The sequence below is a fragment of the Dermochelys coriacea genome, chromosome 10, assembly GCF_009764565.3.
Source record: "Dermochelys coriacea isolate rDerCor1 chromosome 10, rDerCor1.pri.v4, whole genome shotgun sequence".
Taxonomy (NCBI): Eukaryota; Metazoa; Chordata; order Testudines; family Dermochelyidae; genus Dermochelys; species Dermochelys coriacea.
In genome coordinates, this window is record NC_050077.1 from 2,610,756 (window position 1) to 2,630,151 (window position 19,396).

Genomic DNA, 19,396 nt, shown 5'->3' on the forward strand with positions numbered 1-19,396 from the left:
TGCAGTTTTGGTCTCCCATGTTTAAAAAGGATGAATTCAAACTGGAGCAGGTACAGAGAAGGGCTACTAGGATGATCCGAGGAATTGAAAACTTGTCTTATGAAAGGAGACTTAAGGAGCTTGGCTTGTTTAGCCTAACTAAAAGAAGGTTGAGGGGAGATATGATTGCTCTCTATAAATATATCAGAGGGATAAATACAGGAGAGGGAGAGGAATTATTTCAGCTCAGCACCAATGTGGACACAAGAACAAATGGGTATAAACTGGCCACCAGGAAGTTTAGACTTGAAATCAGATGAAGGTTTTTAACCATCAGAGGAGTGAAGTTTTGGAATAGCCTTCCAAGGGAAGCAGTGGGGGCAAAAGATCTATCTGGTTTTAAGATTCTACTTGGTATGATGGGATAATGGGATTTTCGTAAGTAATTGATCTTTAAATATTCAGGCTAAATAGGCCAAATCCCCTGAGATGGGATATTAGATGGATGGGATCTGAGTTACCCAGGAAAGAATTTTCTGTAGTATCTGGCTGGTGAATCTTGCCCATATGCTCAGGGTTTAGCTGATCGCCATATTTGGGGTCGGGAAGGAATTTTCCTCCAGGGCAGATTGGAGAGGCCCTGGAGGTTTTTCGCCTTCCTCTGTAGCATGGGGTATGGTTGACCTGAGGGAGGCTTCTCTGCTCCTTGAAGTCTTTAAACCACGATTTAAGGACTTCAATAGTTCAGACATGGGTGAGGTTTTTTATAGGAGTGGGTGGGTGAGATTCTGTGGCCTGCGCTGTGCAGGAGGTCAGACTAGATGATCAGAATGGTCCCTTCTGACCTTAGTATCTATGAATCTATAATGGTTTGTAAAATGCACTGAGATCCTCACAGGACAGGTGCCACATGATCAAGGGGCACCTTAGAGACTAATAAATTTATTTGAGCATAATTTGTTAGTCTCTAAGGTGCCACAAGTCCTCCTTTTCTTTTTGCGGATACAGACTAACACGGCTGCTACTCTGAAATGTGACCAAGTGTAATTAATGCTCCTATATCATACATGTGATACATGAGGTTGTGAAGGCTAGGACTATAACAGAGTTTAAAAGAGAACTGGATAAATTCATGGAGGTTAAGTCCATTAATGGCTATTAGCCAGGATGGGGAAGGAATGGTGTCCCTAGCCTCTGTTTGTCAGAGGGTGGAGATGGATGGCAGGAGAGAGATCACTTGATCATTACCTGTTCCGTTCACTCCCTCTGGGGCACCTGGCATTGACCACTGTCGGTAGACAGGATACTGGGCTGGATGGACCTTTGGTCTGACCCAGTATGGCCATTCTTATGTTCTCATGTTCTTCAAACAGAAAAACATTGACTGGAGATTGACCTGCCATCTCATCTGGACCCCAGCATCATCTGGAGTTATTCCCAGGCCACTGGCACAGTTTGAGTGGTCTGACCTTATAAATCTTGCAGAATCCCATTAACTCTGGAACTTGGCAGCTGCCTCTATCTGTCCAAACGCTGTTGTACCCGCTCCTCCAATGTAGATTTTAATTCACTGGTTACAATTTTAAATAAAAGTTGACAAGAGGCCAAATCCTTTTTTATGCTGCATAAGATACTAACCAGTCAATTCCTACCCGTGTCACACTTTGGAACAAGATTCTTCCTGATCTCGCATTGTCACAGACTATCATCCGTGAATCTACCAGTAACTTCCCCAGAGATCCTGAATTGCTTTTCACCAAACAAGTCCTTGCTTGTGTTTTAGAACAGCAGCCTCCCAGTCTGGCTGAAAGTCACGGAACACTCACCTCTGTGCTGCTGTATTGATTCTCCATCTCAGTAGGAGAAGTAGCTCGTTAATCTCCCAGGCCTCTTTGCTTGGAACTAGTTTTCACAGGGAGACTCTTTAAAGGTTCTTCAAAGGAAGGAGAAGTTCTTGGAAAGTCCTAATGGGGAATCAAAAGATCCAGTTTGCCAGGTGTGTGTGACACTCAGCTGCATTGGGTCAGAGCATCCCTAGCTGATTGTTACATGCATCTGTCCTGACTGCTTCCAACAGCAGCAGCTGCTATGCTTGCCCTGCAGACTGGCCATTCCACCTCCTGACTATGGGCTGAGAAGACAACTCCTCCTCCCTTTGGTCTCAGGGGAAAAGAACCACCCCTAGAAACCTCCTCTCTCCTGGTCTCACAAAGAGTCTCAAACCAGGCCAGCTGCCTTCGTTTGGATCCCTCCCCCACTCAGTGGTTCCTACACCCACTTACCTTGAGCAATTTGGAGTATCTTGCCACCTCCTCTCCTTTTAGAGGTTTTAACTGGTCAGCTGATTGGTGCTATGGGAGGGTGGAAGGTTGCCTGCCCCTCCCCTGTCTGCAGTAGCAGTAGGGCATGCTGTTCACACAGAGGAGGAGACAGGTTTTTCTTTCTCTGCACCTTACAGGGAGGAGGTGGTGGTTAGTGCCGTAATGTCTCCATGGGAGCCCAGGGAAATGTGTGTGTGAACAATTTTAATGTTAGAAAGGGGTCTGAATATTAGGGTTTAGAAGGGGACCTAATGTGGAGGGCTTATCCCACCGCTGCCTAATGCAGTATTCTTGCTCCTTGCTCTGAAGCAGCTGGTGCTGGACACTGCATAAGACAAGACATTGGAATAGATGGGCCTTGGGTCTAATCCAGTTTGACAATTCCTGTCTTCTTCATAGGACCGCGAACTGGGATTGTCCAGTTCCAAATAATGGGGCATTTTCCTATTGCTGCTGAAGAGACCTGCTTCTCCTTTTGCATTTCCCCCTCATTCTAAAGCTAATTTTCTAACTGGCTTCTAACATTACCACCACCATGAAGTCTAAACTGTTCTGAGAAGATGCTTCCCTGAAGTTTCAAATGTTGGATTAAACAAGCAAGAAGAGGAGGAGGAGGAGTGAGGCACACTTTGAGAAAGTGATTTGCCCAAGGTCACACAAGCAGTCTGTGGCAGAACCCAGCTCTCCTGAGTGCCAGTTTAGTGCCTTATCCCCAAGGCCATTCTGTCTAGGAATTTTTCCTACACACTCAGATCAGAGAGAGCATCTATCAATGGCTAATTAACAATGTCCTCTTAGTGTTACACGTTTTAACACCTCCCTAAAGTGGCACCAGAGCTCAAAACCAAAGCTGAGTTCCCATACATGGAAATTATACTGAAAAATGTCTTTCAGATCATACTGCTTCTGATTATTTACTTGTCCCTAGTTACAAAACTCTCTCTCTCGGTCTGCTGCTCAGATATCTCCAACGTTTCTTTGCTGCTGGTTGGCTGAGATTATGATTCATGCAACCTTTAAAAACCAACATCTAGCATATCCAGCAGTAAAAGAATAGCTGTTTAAAGGCTGTGTGTATGAGATAAGGAAACCAATGATTTACCTGGTAAAGTCTTCTTCCAATAAAGTACCTCCAGTGGTTATTATACACATATGCATGTGTGTGTATTTGTTATACACAAAAAACAATGTTAAAAGTGTATTATTAAGGTTTCAAAATCAAGCACACAAAAGTTAGGAAATACCAGAATTAAGGCTGCCGGTGCAATCTTAATTTGGCCCCTTGTGCATATGCACTATGGGAGTCTTTAATTACATGATCATGTTCTACTTTTTCCAGAGGACCACTGCCTAACTCAGTGCATAAGATGGATGATACACAGTGAGCGGATAGTCATTATTTTGTTTTACCCTCTTTGTTCAGTGTATGGCCCTAGGCCTTATATACTGCACAACATTGAACCCCTGCTCTGAAGACAGAATTATTCATTTCCTCATGGGCTCATCACTGTCATATCTGAGCACTTCACAACTATTAGTTAATTCATCTTCACAGCCCCTCTGTAAGGAGAGGAGGAGGTGGTAGCCCTAGTTGACAGCTGGGGAATTGATGCAGAGAGATGAAGGTCAAAAGTGTCTGCTAATTTGGGATGCCCAATATGAGGCCCATAGGACATGATTTTTCAGAGCACGCAGCATTATGTAGCACTTTATATATCCAAAGCACAGCTCCCACTGGCTGCGGTTGCAGCTGGGAGTGCAGGGTACCAAGTTGGGCACTCAGAAAAATGGGGATTGTAGCAGTGGCCCCCATAAGGCTTTTTGGAAATATGCTTGTTTATATATATACATATATATATACATATATATATATATATATATATATATAAACCCTGGAATATGTTTTATGCTACATATGCCATGTAACATATCTATGTAAAGGTTATGATCTACTGAATCTATTAATCCTATTTGTAGGCATGTATCAGTTTTGTATTTGAAGTTATGAATATTGGCTGTGTACTGGCTTGATTTTTAAGTAGCCTTTGTAAAGCATTTGGTCAGCTTCTTGAGAAAGGAATGTGAAAATTAAGTGCCCATTCAAGAAGCATTTAATGCACAATGGATTTTGGAAGGCTCCACATAAGAAGTCTTCCTGGAGACATTCAAGATCCGATGAAGTGAGCTGTAGCTCACGAAAACTTATGCTCAAATAAATTTGTTAGTCTCTAAGGTGCCACAAGTACTCCTTTTCAAGATACCATGTGGGCAATGGCTGCTACCTGTAAGTTCTGAGTCATGCATGGACATGTGACTATCCCATGTGACTCCAAAACTCCATCTTGTATCTGGACTTTGCATAAGAGAGAGGAGGGGGGTCTCCACCCATAAGAGAAAGTCTATTTAAGCCCATGGGAGACTCCTTCATTCAGTTTGCTCAAGAGATAGCCTCTCCACCCTCAAGGATACCTGAAAGAAACTGAAACAAAGGACAGTAACTACAGGGGGTGTGAGTGATTGCTGGACCCAGACTAGAAGGAGACTAGTCTGTAAAAGAGAGCTTACTGGGTGAGGTTTTTATCCATATTCAGTTTCCTTAGACATAGGTTTGAGTGTTCTATTTTATTTTGCTTGGTAATTCATTTTGTTGTGTCCATTAGTACTCAGAACCACTTAAATCCTACTTTCTGTATTTAACAAAATCACTTTTTACGTATTAATTAATCCAGAGTATGTATTAATACCTGGGGGAGGGGGGGCAAACAGCTGTGCACACAGGGGTCGGTCCTGGGGCCCGTTTTGTTCAATATCTTCATAAATGATCTGGAGGATGGTGTGGATTGCACTCTCAGCAAATTTGCGGATGATACTAAACTGGGAGGAGTGGTAGATACGCTGGAGGGGAGGGATAGGATACAGAAGGACCTAGACAAATTGGAGGATTGGGCCAAAAGAAATCTAATGAGGTTCAATAAGGATAAGTGCAGGGTCCTGCACTTAGGATGGAAGAATCCAATGCACCGCTACAGACTAGGGACCGAATGGCTCGGCAGCAGTTCTGCGGAAAAGGACCTAGGGGTGACAGTGGACGAGAAGCTGGATATGAGTCAGCAGTGTGCCCTTGTTGCCAAGAAGGCCAATGGCATTTTGGGATGTATAAGTAGGGGCATAGCGAGCAGATCGAGGGACGTGATCGTTCCCCTCTATTCGACACTGGTGAGGCCTCATCTGGAGTACTGTGTCCAGTTTTGGGCCCCACACTACAAGAAGGATGTGGATAAGTTGGAAAGAGTACAGCGAAGGGCAACAAAAATGATTAGGGGTCTAGAGCACATGACTTATGAGGAGAGGCTGAGGGAGCTGGGATTGTTTAGTCTGCAGAAGAGAAGAATGAGGGGGGATTTGATAGCTGCTTTCAACTACCTGAAAGGGGGTTTCAAAGAGGATGGCTCTAGACTGTTCTCAATGGTAGCAGATGACAGAACGAGGAGTAATGGTCTCAAGTTGCAATGGGGGAGGTTTAGATTGGATATTAGGAAAAACTTTTTCACTAAGAGGGTGGTGAAACACTGGAATGCGTTACCTAGGGAGGTGGTAGAATCTCCTTCCTTAGAGGTTTTTAAGGTCAGGCTTGACAAAGCCCTGGCTAGGATGATTTAACTGGGACTTGGTCCTGCTTTGAGCAGGGGGTTGGACTAGATGACCTTCTGGGGTCCCTTCCAACCCTGATATTCTATGATTCTATGATCTATCTATCAGTGTTATAGAGGGTGAACAATTTATGAGTTTACCCTGTATACAGTTTATACAAGGTAAAATGGATTTATTTGGGCTTTGGACCCCATTGGGAGTTAGGCATCTGAGCATTAAAGACAGGAACACTTCTTAAGTTGCTTTCAGTTAAGTCTGCAGCTTTGGGGCACATGATTCAGACCCTGGATCTGTGTTGGAGCAGACTGGGTGTCTGGCTCACAACCTTTATTCAGCCCCATAACAGGTCCATCCTGTGCATGGAATGAGGCAGGGCCCTGTGGAAAAAACAGGAGGTAATTATATAATTAAAGTCTGTATTGTAATGCATACATGCAAGGGGGGGTGAATTAGATTGCACAAGCAACCTTAATTCTGATGACAGGTTTCAGAGTAGCAGCCATGTTAGTCTGTATTCGCAAAAAGAAAAGGAGTACTTGTGGCACTTTAGAGACTAACAAATTTATTAGAGCATAAGCTTTCGTGAGCTACAGCTCACTTCATTGGAGTGAGCTGTAGCTCACGAAAGCTTATGCTCTAATAAATTTGTTAGTCTCTAAGGTGCCACAAGTACTCCTTTTCTTTTTGCTTAATTCTGATGTTTCCTAACTATTATGTTATTGCCTTTGTAACTTTAAACATATTATTTTAATGTATACGGGGGGGGGGAGGGGGAGGTGTCATTTCCTAGGTTTTAAGAAAGCAAACTGAAAAAAACAGAAATTCTATCATGTGACACCCACATGGCTCATCAGCAGAACTAGCACCTGTAGATCCACTGCACAACCCTCTGCCCTTGAGCTAATGGAGTCACTGATAGCAGTAGTGGGCTGTCATCTTGTATGTGGCCCAGAACTAGAGGGGGATGAGGCACACACTTTGCCAGGGGTGTTCACAGATATTTGCTGATAGTGAGAGTCAGGAATCTTGGATGCCATCCCCTGTTCTTGAGGGGAGTGTGCTCTAGTGGTCACAAGCCGTCTTCTGTTCCCCCCAAGCGTAACCCCTTCTGCCCCATCCCCTGCAATCTGTTTCTGTCCCAGTCCTGTCTCTTTCCTACCCCTCACTTCTCATCCTGGTCCATTCTTCTTGCTTACCAATCCTACTCTCTTCTTCCAGGCTTCCCATCCAAGGCCCAGTTTTCCTGCCCCACCTTCCTTGCCTAGCCCATCCCAGTTCTCCCCCGTAACCTGACTCTTTATCAGCTATATCTTGCCTCCCGCACCTTTCCCTCTCATTGGGTCCATGTCTTCTTGTCCAGCAGGTCCCAGTTTCCCCCTTTCCCTCCTGCCCTTCATCCCATCTCAGTGTTCTACCAGCCCCCACCAACTGGATCCCAGTTCTTCCAATTTCTCTCATCAACTCCCAATCTCCCCGTTGTCCCCAGCTCAACAGCCCCCGTCTCCATGCCCAGCCACTCCAAATCTCTGCTCTTGTCTCATGCCCAGTCCTCCCTACCTCCTAGTCCCCATCTCTCCATGCTCCAGTCTACTCCTTTACTTTCTCCCCGGCCTGTCTCCTGTCCCCGCGGCAGGCAGGCAGCTTTCTCCTCCATGCTGCCTGAGCACCAGCAGTGGTGTCACTGAGGACATAGGAGGAGAGGCTCTTTGCTGTCATTTCAGATGCCCAGCCCCACCTGGGCCCAGAGCAACAATTACAGGGAAAGTGCAGTTTAAATTGCCCCTGCACTCCTGAGCCGGAGCATGTGCAGTGTGATGAGCACTAGGAGCTGGGAGGGGATGGAGCATGCTCAGTGCATATGGAATCTTTGGAGCCTTCAGATGCAAGAGGTTGGTAACTGATCATGTGCAAACTGAGATTTTCAAAGGCTTAAAACATGACCAAATTTTGGTGGATTTTCACAACAGCAGCAAAAAGCACATCCCAGACACAAGGCCACCACCTACCAAACTTCAAGTCCCTGATCCAAAGCGTGGGTGTGCTAGAACTTCTTTTATTTGAAAAAAGTGGCACCAGATCTGTTCTTAATGGCAAAACAATGTACTCCCCCTTCATTAGCCTCATTCTCAGAAATGACTGAACTGTTTTGGCTGACACATTCCAAACAAATTCAACCTGACGCAAACACTTAGCTTGGAAACTTTCAGCCCAGTCAGCTTAGTTATAGGCAACTGAAAACAGGGTCTTAAGTGGTAAGAGTCAGGCAACCTCAATAATAGGCAGGGCTACCAGCCCTATAATATAGAGGTAAAATGTGGAGATACAGCACTATCACGTAGAGAGAGAAGAGAAGACTCAACTATAATACACTTGTCATGCAGATTGTCTTTACAGTTAGAGCTGGACCAGCCCTATCCAATCACCTTCTGCCATGCAGGCTTCTCAGCTGCAGTGATTCTTCCCAGCACTCTGGTTTGTTTTAGGGCTGTTTCCTATTAAGCCCAAAATATCTAGTTTTTACTTCTTCCTCCTTTACTATACCAGTGCTTAATGTACTTGATTTCTTTACTCAAACCATTTTAAATCATTCTTCAAAAATATTAAAGAATAGACAGAAAGTTCAGCCAAAGCAGCAGACTTTACTACAACATACTTGGTATTTTGTCTCCAAAAACCCTTCTTGCCCTTTAAACCTTAGAGCTCTTTTTCATTGCCCAGTGGTTTCACTCCCCTACTGCAATTTCACTAGTCTTATTGTGAGCATGTCTCTTTATTTTCTATTCTCTGACTTTGTAGATCTGAAATTCACTCCTAAGTACTTTGTGTCATTCTTCACCCTCTTTCCCCAGTCTGCCTCATTCACCTGGGAGTCATCTTTCTTCTGGCTACTACTTTTTGTTGATTCTGATTTTTGATTCTTACCTCAGTCCTTGTTAGCTCCTCTGATAATCAGTTACATTGTCCTCTTCTCCAAGCTTTTTCCTGGCTTGCTAACCAGTGCTGTCCTGTGGCTAAGGCTTGTATTTAAAGAAGTTAAATGCCCAGGTCCCACTTCTGTCTAATCTTCATGCTCAAATTTGACATTTTGGTGCCCAGACATCTATTCGTGATGCCAAAGTGCCCAAATGGAGAATGAGGAGCTTCATTTTAGGAGCTCATGTTGGAAAGTTTGGCTCAACAAAAGAACTACCACCTGGCACTTTAAATCCCATTTTGAGAGTGCTCCAAGGCCATCCATTAATTATTGTTATTATTTCTGTTGTGGTAGGACCAAGCAGCTTCAGTCACGGACTAGGATCCATTGCTTGCCAGGCACTGTAAAAACACATAATGAAGAGGCAGACCTTGCCCTCAGAGCTTACAACCTGCACAAGAAGATACGTTCCTGACAGACAGTAACTTTCTAACAATGAGCTCTACTAGGTTGTGGCCTCCCAAATCCAGTGGTGAAAGCCTATTGCATTTAAAACTGACAAAGCAATAGAGAACACACTGTAAGGAATAATCCTGCAGCAGCCAGGAGCTGGTTTAACCGATACTCATTTCCCCCTGCTTTAATGTCTATAAATCTTTGATTCAGTTGACGGAAGGGAGACTCGAATACCAGGAACTGTGCAAGCCAATAATGAAGCTATGGGACATTGATGTCTAACCTTCTCTGGCCCTCATTTCATAATTTCATGATCTGGTCTCTAGAGGGTTGAGCACAGGGGACAGGAACTAGGAACTGAGCCCTTGGGCATCACTTTGCTTTTGTGTGTCTCAATTTCCCCATCTGTGAAATGGGGGTGATGATTCCTACCCACCTCCTAGGGCTTTGCGGAGGGGCTCTTATTGTTTGAGGGCACTCTGAAAACGCCAGTCATTATTTAAGTGGTAAGTAATGCTATGGGAATCGACTGTAGGAACAGCATTGCTTTGTGCCTTCACAGACCTGCCGCTAAGGTCAGTCACCTTTCTAGACATCCGTGACCCATGTGCAAACAAGGCAGGAGCATTCTGCCAGACATTAGGCATCAAACAAGCGCAACCTTCTGACCGAGGAGGCTCCTGCTTTAAGAGGTTTTTACCTGGTGTGTCACCACTATAGACGGACAGGGTGAAGCCCAAATATTTCCTGCCACAGCCTGGGGACCAAAGCTGTGCAGTATAATGGTGAGATAGAAGAGATCGAAGACTAAAGAGAGCATCTTCACGCTAGGATGAAGAAGCCCGAACTGCAGCCCATTGAAGGCAATGGGTGTCTTCCCACTGACTTTCCTGCATTTTGGGTCAGGCCCACGGGGAACTAACGGCTATTGCTGCGTGTTATTAGAGCTCAGAACAGTGAGGAGTGAAACAGGAATCCTTTCTGTACTGCCTCCTGCCTGAGTAACAATGAATTCACCCTCCCAGCAGGCTGACGAGATAGGTATTGCTCCCATTTTACAGATGGGAATGCCAAGGCAATGGTTCACCCAAGGTTGCAGAGGGGTGGAGCTGTGAGCAGGACCTAGACTCTCAGTCCTGTGCCTTATCCACGAGATCATCCTGCCTCAGGTGAGAGGAGGAGAGATCATGAAGAGGGCTTTATATGGCAATGATGCCACAGAAGCAATGAAGGAACACATAATGGCAGATTAAGGGAGATTTCATGGTCTGAGCCCAGCTGGAGGAGCCTGAGCCACCATAAAAAGTTTGATGCTGCTCCAACCTTCCATGTTTTAATTGATTTGATTTAAATTCTTTGATGGAGTGGATAAAGAATAATGAGGCAAACAGGATTGTAATGCAAATTAAATGCATGAAAGATGGCCTTGGGGAGATGGCTCCTGAAGGTCAGAGACTAAAGCAAAACTGCTTCTGGTCATTCTTCCAAACATTAATGAGTGTGTTCTTCCTGATGTCTGTGATGGATGGTGTGATGGCTCAAGAGGAAAATGCAGTGTGTGCGCCAAACCTTTATACTCCTCATTTCAGTCAGCTCAGGCCCACCTCAGAGTTGGAGAGAATTTTACCTGTCAGGCTGCAGGGACTTTGATTCTGTAGCCCACTATGTTACACTACATATGCAGACTCCTTAATAAGGTTTTGGGGTGACTCTGATGGAGGATCAAACTTCAGAATTAATTAACTTCACTATTCAAAAGCTAAGTCATTTGTCACAATGGCTTTGTCTTTAGTTCCCATAATTAAGAAAAGTGTCGCAAAACCAAACATTTCATTTGCAGAAGCTGAAATGACCAAAACTAAGAAGTATTTTCCAGTGGGCTGGAAGTTGCTATTTTCACAAACAATGAATCTAGGGGATGGACCTGCCCTGGGCAGGGTGTAGGTCCTAGCATGGAGTGCTGTGAGGGGTTCTGCAGTCAGGCTGTAAAATAGAGCAAGCCTCAGTTGCTCTAATTTTATGCCAGAGGCTACACTGGCCCCTGGGGCAGCCCAGAACCCTGAGGGGACAAAGACAGATTCAAACCATCTTTGCCCTTCCTCCTCTAGGCTGCATCTCCTGGAGACATGGCCCAGAATTGCAGCCAAGGTGCGTTTTTGTTGTGGTTTAAACTGCACAGGAATTGTCCTCAAACTAAATTCCTCCCCTTACGCTTCACCGGTTTTATAGTCACAGAAAAAGTAACAAAATCTTAGAGATCATCCAAGGTTGTAGTGGCCACAGACTAAATCACCTCACTGTAAGCTGATATGTAATTACTGACTGAAGGAGGAAATGTTCTCAGTTATCACACTCACAAAACTTCATTGTTGCAAAACTTAATATACTGATAGCAATTTGTAAGTCAGTGCCAAGCACAATAAACATCTTTCAGGCAACTCTGTTCTAGTGTTGAGAATAAAAAGAAAGCAATCAGATGCAGGATCCATATTGCTAAATACTGCCTAGCAATAATCAGTGAGTATAACATAAGCCCAATGACACAGCTAGGGAAACAGATGTCTCTGATTATCTCTGATTCAGCAAGATGATGACCACAAAGAAACAACCAGTCATGGAAGGAAGAGGGGCCACCAGCATCACCCCCTCCCAAGGGCTTGTTTCAGGAGAAGAGGTTAAGCCAGGAAGAACAGAACCTGGAGATTCATCCAATGGCAAGATGTAACTGGTGGTCTGAGAGCTCTTCCAGGATTAGTCACTTACACTCTTAAGTGAGAGCTGTTAGAAAACACAATAAGACTAAAATTTTGACAAAGGAAGGTTCTTAAGTGTAACAGAATGCTACTCTGAATTATACTGTTCAGTCACTAGGTGGCCCCGTGTATAAAATACCCCGTTTAAATGAACCTCAGTCATACCTGGCAGACCGTTAAAGGCTCATATGATGAAGACATATGATGTGTATAAGCAAGCTCTGTAGCCACGCTCCATCTAGTACAGAGATATGTGACATGGTGTCAGGAGTAAGTTAAGAACAGAAAGAGAAGTAAAACAGCAACAAGGCTTGCAGACAGAAGGAACAAAGCAACAAAAGTTGCAGGGCATCATCAACATACCACTCTTCAATCCTCCAGAGAACTTCAGCTTTGACAAACCTTCAGAATGGACAGGTTGGAAATATGATTCTACATTGCTAGAAAGATCCACAAGGAAACTGGAGATATACCGGTATCTTCTTTAACTTATGCTAGGGGCAAACAAGCAGAAAATATCTTTAAAGCCTTTGACTTTCCTGGTGACAGTCACAAAGATTACCGTTAAAGAGTTCTGGCTATGCTTGATGCATACCTTATACTTCTGAGAAATGTGGTTTATGAAAGAGCAAGTTTCCACTCAAGAATTCAAGAACTAGGGGGAAAACGTTGAATGTTTTATAAGAGCTCTGGATACATTGGCTGAAAACTGTGATTTCGGGAATGCAAGACAGGCTGGTTAGTGGGGTAACAGATGAAAACCTTTCAGAAGAGCTACAACTGAAGAGTGAGTGAACCCTAGCCACAGCTATTCAAATAGCAAAGCAGTCTGAACTAGTGAAACGGAAAAAAAAAAAAAAAGCTGACATACTTGAAAAGCCTGAAACTAGTTTAGAAACTTTAAAGACACACTTGAATGTTAAAAGTCATTAACACTGAGGTAAGGAGAGAGAACTCTCAGGCTAAGAGGAACAAATTGCAGCCTACGCAAGGTGTGGAAAAAGTCATATCCCAAGAGAGGATGCATGTCCAGCCAGAGGCACGTGGTATAATAAATGCATGAAATATGGGCATGCTCACTGGTGAATAATTTGTATCAAATGAAGACAGCATGTGAAGAAAGGAGGAACTCAAGTCCAACCTTTCCAAACTCTTCTAACGTCCTTCCCATTGAGGGGGAAAGAGAGGCCTTGTGGCAGGTATCCAAAGTGAATATTGGTTGGCTTAGGTGCATATTCTGAGGGACTGAAATTCAGCCCTGTGCAGAGGGCCTAGTGACAGCCAACACACTCCAAGTCCTAATTTAGCCCGGAGAGGATGGGTGCCAGTGTCCCCGCTGCTCAGAGGGCTGACCTAGGGTTGAAGTGGTGCATCAGCAGCCTGCTGCACATGTTGAATTTCACCATGCAAGAGCTGCCTTTTGTATCACTCCTGGTTCTGTTGCATGCTGGCTCCTGCTTGCAGCCAGACATGCACAGAAGGAGCATGTATGGATACAGCTGAGTACAGATTTGAAAAGCAGCTCAGCACCAGTCTGGGCATTGCTGGGAAGCAGAGCTGCACTGCCACTTTCCTTTCATTGCCTCTTATTCTACAAGTGCAGAATAAAACCCAGTGCCAGCCCCTGCCCCTCCTTGTTCCTGTTTGTTTGGGGAGCAGCTCCCTTGAGAATTCATGGGCACATGCATCATTAGGGGAAGGGAATTGTACTGAAACAGCTGTCATATGAACTGAAGGGAAATTCATTTTAATAGGTTACAGCATTAATTGATACAGGCATGCTACAGCCTGCGCTAAGGGGTGATGTATAGCTGCCCAGCAACAGAAAGGAAAACTGGCCTTGTGCTTCAGACACCAGGCTGAGATCTGGGTTCACACCCTGGCTCTCTCTCAGACTCCTTAGGTGACCTTGGGAAAGATTCACGTGTTGCCTTATACCCCACCTGTAAATAATACTCCTTCCGTTCTTCCATGCTTTCGCTGGTTACACTGCAGCTGTTTGGGGCAGGGATTGTCTCTGACTCCATGTCTGTGCAGCATCAGCTACAGATCTGAGTTGAGAGGGGTCTAGGTCTAATGGTCATATCAATATCTCTACCTCCTGGGTTTTTAAAACAATGATGCAATGTCATTTTCCTACCAGGCTTTTCTCTAACAGCCAGGAGGCTCTGGGGTGGATTTTATGGGGCTGTGAGTATAGGTCTCTGGGAGCGGGAGGCACTTGGCACTCCATGATGCCCTAGAGGCCAGTATTAATGGCTCCTATAAACCAAACCCTTCTCCTAGCTGATTGTTTAATTAAGACACCAATGGGACATGGAGCTGAGCAGGACAAAGAGAATGGAACGAGCACACATGCTCAGCCCTGGGTTGGGGCTGCACGAGCGGGTGCCAGGGGGCAGCAGACTCTGCCATTCTGCTCACAGGCCACCCCAGCAAAGCAAGCCCTGTGGCTTCACTAGGAGACTGGAGTTCAGTGAACTCTGCCCTCCCAGGGGACTGTCCCCCAGCCGCTCCCTTGGGACGGCCCCTCTGAGTTAGGTGTCTGCAGGAAGAAGAGCCAGTGAGCACACATGGAGAGTGTAGGATTGGCTGCTAGACACCCAGAGAGGCCCCCTCGCTAATAGGGTTTCCCTCAGCCTCAGCTTAACAGAGCTGAGCGGGAGACAGAGCATTTGCCTCACTCCTGCCGGCCCCCAAAGATCCCAAGTAGCCACATGACACTTCTCTGAACAGGAGGTGGGAACAGGCTGGGACGGGGGGTAGAGGGGTGTCTATACTCTGCTGGTATATGCATGAATCAGCCTCGGCGTATGGACTTTTGCAGGCACAGGCTGAGGTTCCTGTAGGCTAATGTCACATGTCAGGCCCAGGCTGAGCCAGCTGGAGGCCAGCATTGCATCTAGTCAGCCAGGCTGAATGGCTCCCTATCTCCGGGTATGTCCACACTACACAGGAAAACCCGTGGCACCGAGTCTCAGAGCCCAGGCCCATTGTCCGGGGCTTGGGCTGCAAGATTAAACCTAGCCCCATAGCCGCTCCCACTTGGGCTGGAGCCTGGGCTCCGAAACTCGGCAAGGGGGGTGAGGCTCTGACCTGGGCTCCAAGCCCCTTCCCCCCCACCCTGGGTTTTTGAACCCAGGCTCCAGCCCAAGTGGGACTGTCCACGTTGCTATTTTTAGCCCCGCGGCCCAAGTCCCATGAGCCCAAGTCAATGGACCTGGGCCCTGAGACGTGGTGCAACAGATTTTTCTTTGCATTGTAGATGTGCCCCATAGGTTCCTACATGGCCCCAATCACTGCAGGATCTGAGCATCTCATGTATATTAGCCCCTTTATCATCAGGGTACCCCTGTGCAGGGCTGCGTGACTCAGAATGAGGAATTAGCTAGACCCTTATCTATACAGACCCGTACAGCAAACACTTCTGCAGGCTCGGGCTTCCAAACTGGGGACATGTCTGACTTGAACAATAACAGAAGAGAATTAAATAGCCCAGGTATTCCTATTCCACTGAATTCGACCCCCACCCTTTGTTTAGTAGCTCTTTCCAGATGCTGGGGTATATTTGTATAAGTTGTTGGTCCAGCACCTACAACAAGAGGGTCCTTGGTGCTATGGGAATACAAACAACACTGGCATTTAGCTGTCCATAACAATAGCACCTTGGGAAGCCATGGCTTTGGTGATACGTAGTGAATAGGCTAAATGTTCATAGGCTATAAAAGAAAATTTACTGGGAGATTTAAAGAGTGTGCTGGAGCTGGAGATGCCAGGGGATGAACTCATTAACTTGCTGGGTGCGTGTTCTGTTTAAAGGACAGTCTCTTTCATACATTAGGTGACCAAGTGACAAGATGCTGCATCTGAAAACAGCTTTTATAATCCTCTAAGCAACATCAAAATGGAAGATGGGCCAGCATGAACTTCACCAGCCCCAGACCTTTGCCAATTCACAAACCCTGCTGTGTGGGCCCCTGAGAGAAAGAATGACTCTCAAAATGCAGCGGGTTGGAACAACTCCCTGACCCCCCATCTGACATTAACCACTTGCTAGAGAGAATCATCACAATTAACAAAACAATAACTAGCTCATCTATAGCACTTGGAAGGGGTTAAACCTACCTCCAGGCTGTGAGGTCACTAGTTTCCAGGCAAGAGTCTATTTATTAGAAACCCAGTAATCTAGATATTTGTTCTTTACAGAAATTGCCTAGATCATTTCAACTTTATCTGTGCAATAAGAGTCAACTCTGATACACAGGAGTTAGATTTCAACAGGACAGTGGCCTCATCCAGCTATCCAATTAGCACACAGTGATATAACAGGTTTCAGAGTAGCAGCCGTGTTAGTCTAAATTCGCAAAAAGAAAAGGAGTACTTGTGGCACCTTAGAGACTAACAAATTTATTAGAGCATAAGCTTTCGTGAGCTACAGCTCACTTCATCGGATGCTGATTTTCCATAGATTCCTGCAAAACAACCACCTCCAACATGTTCTCCATAAGCAAAGGAAAGCAAGCCACACAGCTTTCTTTAAAATTATATATTTTATTTATTTGTTTCATACATGCAGCAAATAGAATAAAGATTATATGTCCATCTAAAAGTAGGTATTTAGGAGAATCCTTTGACAAACACAAAGCAGGTATTACATGGTGTAGAAAACTTGTCAAATACTTGCAGGTGAAATTAAATTCAAACACAAACTGATTAACAAAGGCAGTTTTCAGTTTTGTGGTTGGTTGTTTTAATTGCCACTTGGACCATGATCATAAAAAGAACCAACCTGGAATTCTGAGGCCATTTCCATGCATGGCGCTGGCTGCTTGGGGCTTCTCCCACCACTTACAAGCTCAAGGGCATGACTGCTACTGCAGAAGCAGAGAAGCTGCATCATTCGTTTGTTTGAGGTAATTCTAGAAGCTTAAACAACATGAGCCCAGTATCTATCGTACACTAAAAGTCATCATCACCTTGATCCCATTTGCACTGGAGTTCCTGGGATCAACATGTTCATCAGGGAATATTTACTGCCCTTTGAGATCTCATCCGCGGCTATGAATCTGGTGACACACAAAGTTGCATTGGTTCAAATTAAAGATGGAATTTAAATTCGATTTAGTTAAACCTGTGCAAAAGGCCATGTGGATGCTCTTATTCCGGTTTAAGAGTGGCTTCTAATGAATTATCTTAAATGGATTAGGAACAAGTGTAATGTAAACCAAAATTTGCTACACTTACACCAGGGCCCTGGTGTAACTTTAAAAAAACCAATTTGGGTTAAATCGGTGGCACTTCTGTGTGCAGACAAGGCTGAGCTCTGAAGCAAAGGAAGTGGAAGGGACTCAGCACCTCTGCTGATTAAGGCCCTCACACAGTGCTCAGTTCTCCTCTGCATGGTGCTGTATGTATACATTTACACCTGTGTGCAGTGGGCAAGTACTATTTCTGAGCTGGTAGTATCTACATCTAATTTGCACAGGTGTAAATGATGATGCAAAAGGCACGTGCAAGGGAGAATCATGTCTGGTGATACAAATCACTTTGTACAAATCCACACCTGGTTGCAATCTGTGGTGGAGCATGGACTTGAACCCTGGTCTCCCAAGAGGGCACAGGGGTAACCCTTGCACCATTTTCCTATCAGAGGAGCTTTGCATATGGCAGGGTGTTGGGGGATCACATTCTGCCCCCAGGGGTGTAGGTTAGTTCTGACTAAAGCAGCTGTGAGGCCATGTCTGGGGGCAGAGGTGATCAGAGAGAGGAAATGAGAATCCTGATGTAAAACGCTCCTATACCTGACTCATGCCCTTGAGATCAACGAGGGTCCTTGCCATAAACCCGTATCTCATGGGGAGAGAGACTGAGCACAACAGAGGGAAAAGTTTGGTGGGATGGGAGGGTCTTAAACCTGCATTTTGGTTCAAGGTCCTTTTTTGTCTTTTTAAAACTGATTTTCCCTGTGCCTAAGCCAGGCATTAAAACCAAACCAACCAAACATTGGAGTAAATAGCAGAGGGGGAAGCAGCATGTTTATGGCCTAGCGCTAACCGCATCTCACCTCAGCAGTATACGCACAACACTGAAGACTCCTGCAGCAAAACACAAACACACTCACTGGCAAGCACACGCTGACATGCCTACTATCGGCCTCAATCCAACATGCCACTGACCATAGCAGGGCTCCCGAGTCCAGTTTAGATTCTACACGTACACAAACCAAAGTGAATTAAAACCCGAACATCCCGATTTCTCCCCTCGAGTGAGAGACTCAGAACCCTGGCTTCTTGAAACCCAACCCACTGCAGTGGCAATTTAAATGAAACAGATATTAAAGAGCAGAGAGGCGGTTTTACTTCTCAGCTGGTTTTCTAAAAACAAACTAAATAGCACCAGGGCTGGTGAAATCTCTGCTCAGATGTAAATATGAATGTCGGGAAATGAATTTCTAACAAGCCTGAAAAAGCAAAGCAGCTTTATCTCCGCCTTTGCCAGTAGCCTATGAGCCCTTCCTCAACAGCTGCTGTACCCGAGTCCAATCTGTGCATGTTCTACTTTGCATACGACTGCCCCACAACCACAGGGAGACACCAGCTTGTCCCCAGACTCAGTGCTGAGTGCATGACCTGCTCAAGGCTCTATTTTTGGACAGTTCTGCGCAATGCCTCTTAGGGGCCTGATTTACACAGATGCTGACCAACGGACCGTAGACCAACATACGGCCCAAACAGAAAATAGCGAAACCATCTGAGTTCCCTGGATGCCCATGTGCCTGCGATGTTCAGGTGTACAGATTCCATGCATAAGTAGAGGAGTGAGGGCTCATCTCCTTTACAGTAACCTTGGGATTCAGAAAGACATCGGCCTGTGAACACAGGAGCATCGCACCCAACCGTCTGCTCAGCCTGGGTGCCAGCTTTCGACACATCCATCTCGTAGCACTTCCTGCTCCCCGTCCGGGAGCAGCGATTACAAAGGAAACACAGCGCTCTCTCTAAAAAGGGCAATGCACCCCACCCTGACATTACCAGGCTGCCTCCTGGAGAACCACAGGTGGTAAATTGCCCTAGTTAAATCAGGGAAGGCACCAATTAAGTCCCCAGTTACCCTGGTGTAAATCCAGTGTGAGACCAGAATCGGGCTCTCTGATCATCAGGGCAACTCTTAATTCAGTCCTGCCTCTGCTAGACTGTTCTATGTATGAAATCTAACCCTCTGATGTCTACACTAGAAAGGTAGCAGTGGCCCAGGTGTGCTGTAGCACTGTAGACACTTACAGAGGTGGAAGGGGATCTTCCTTTGCCATAGTAAATTCCCCT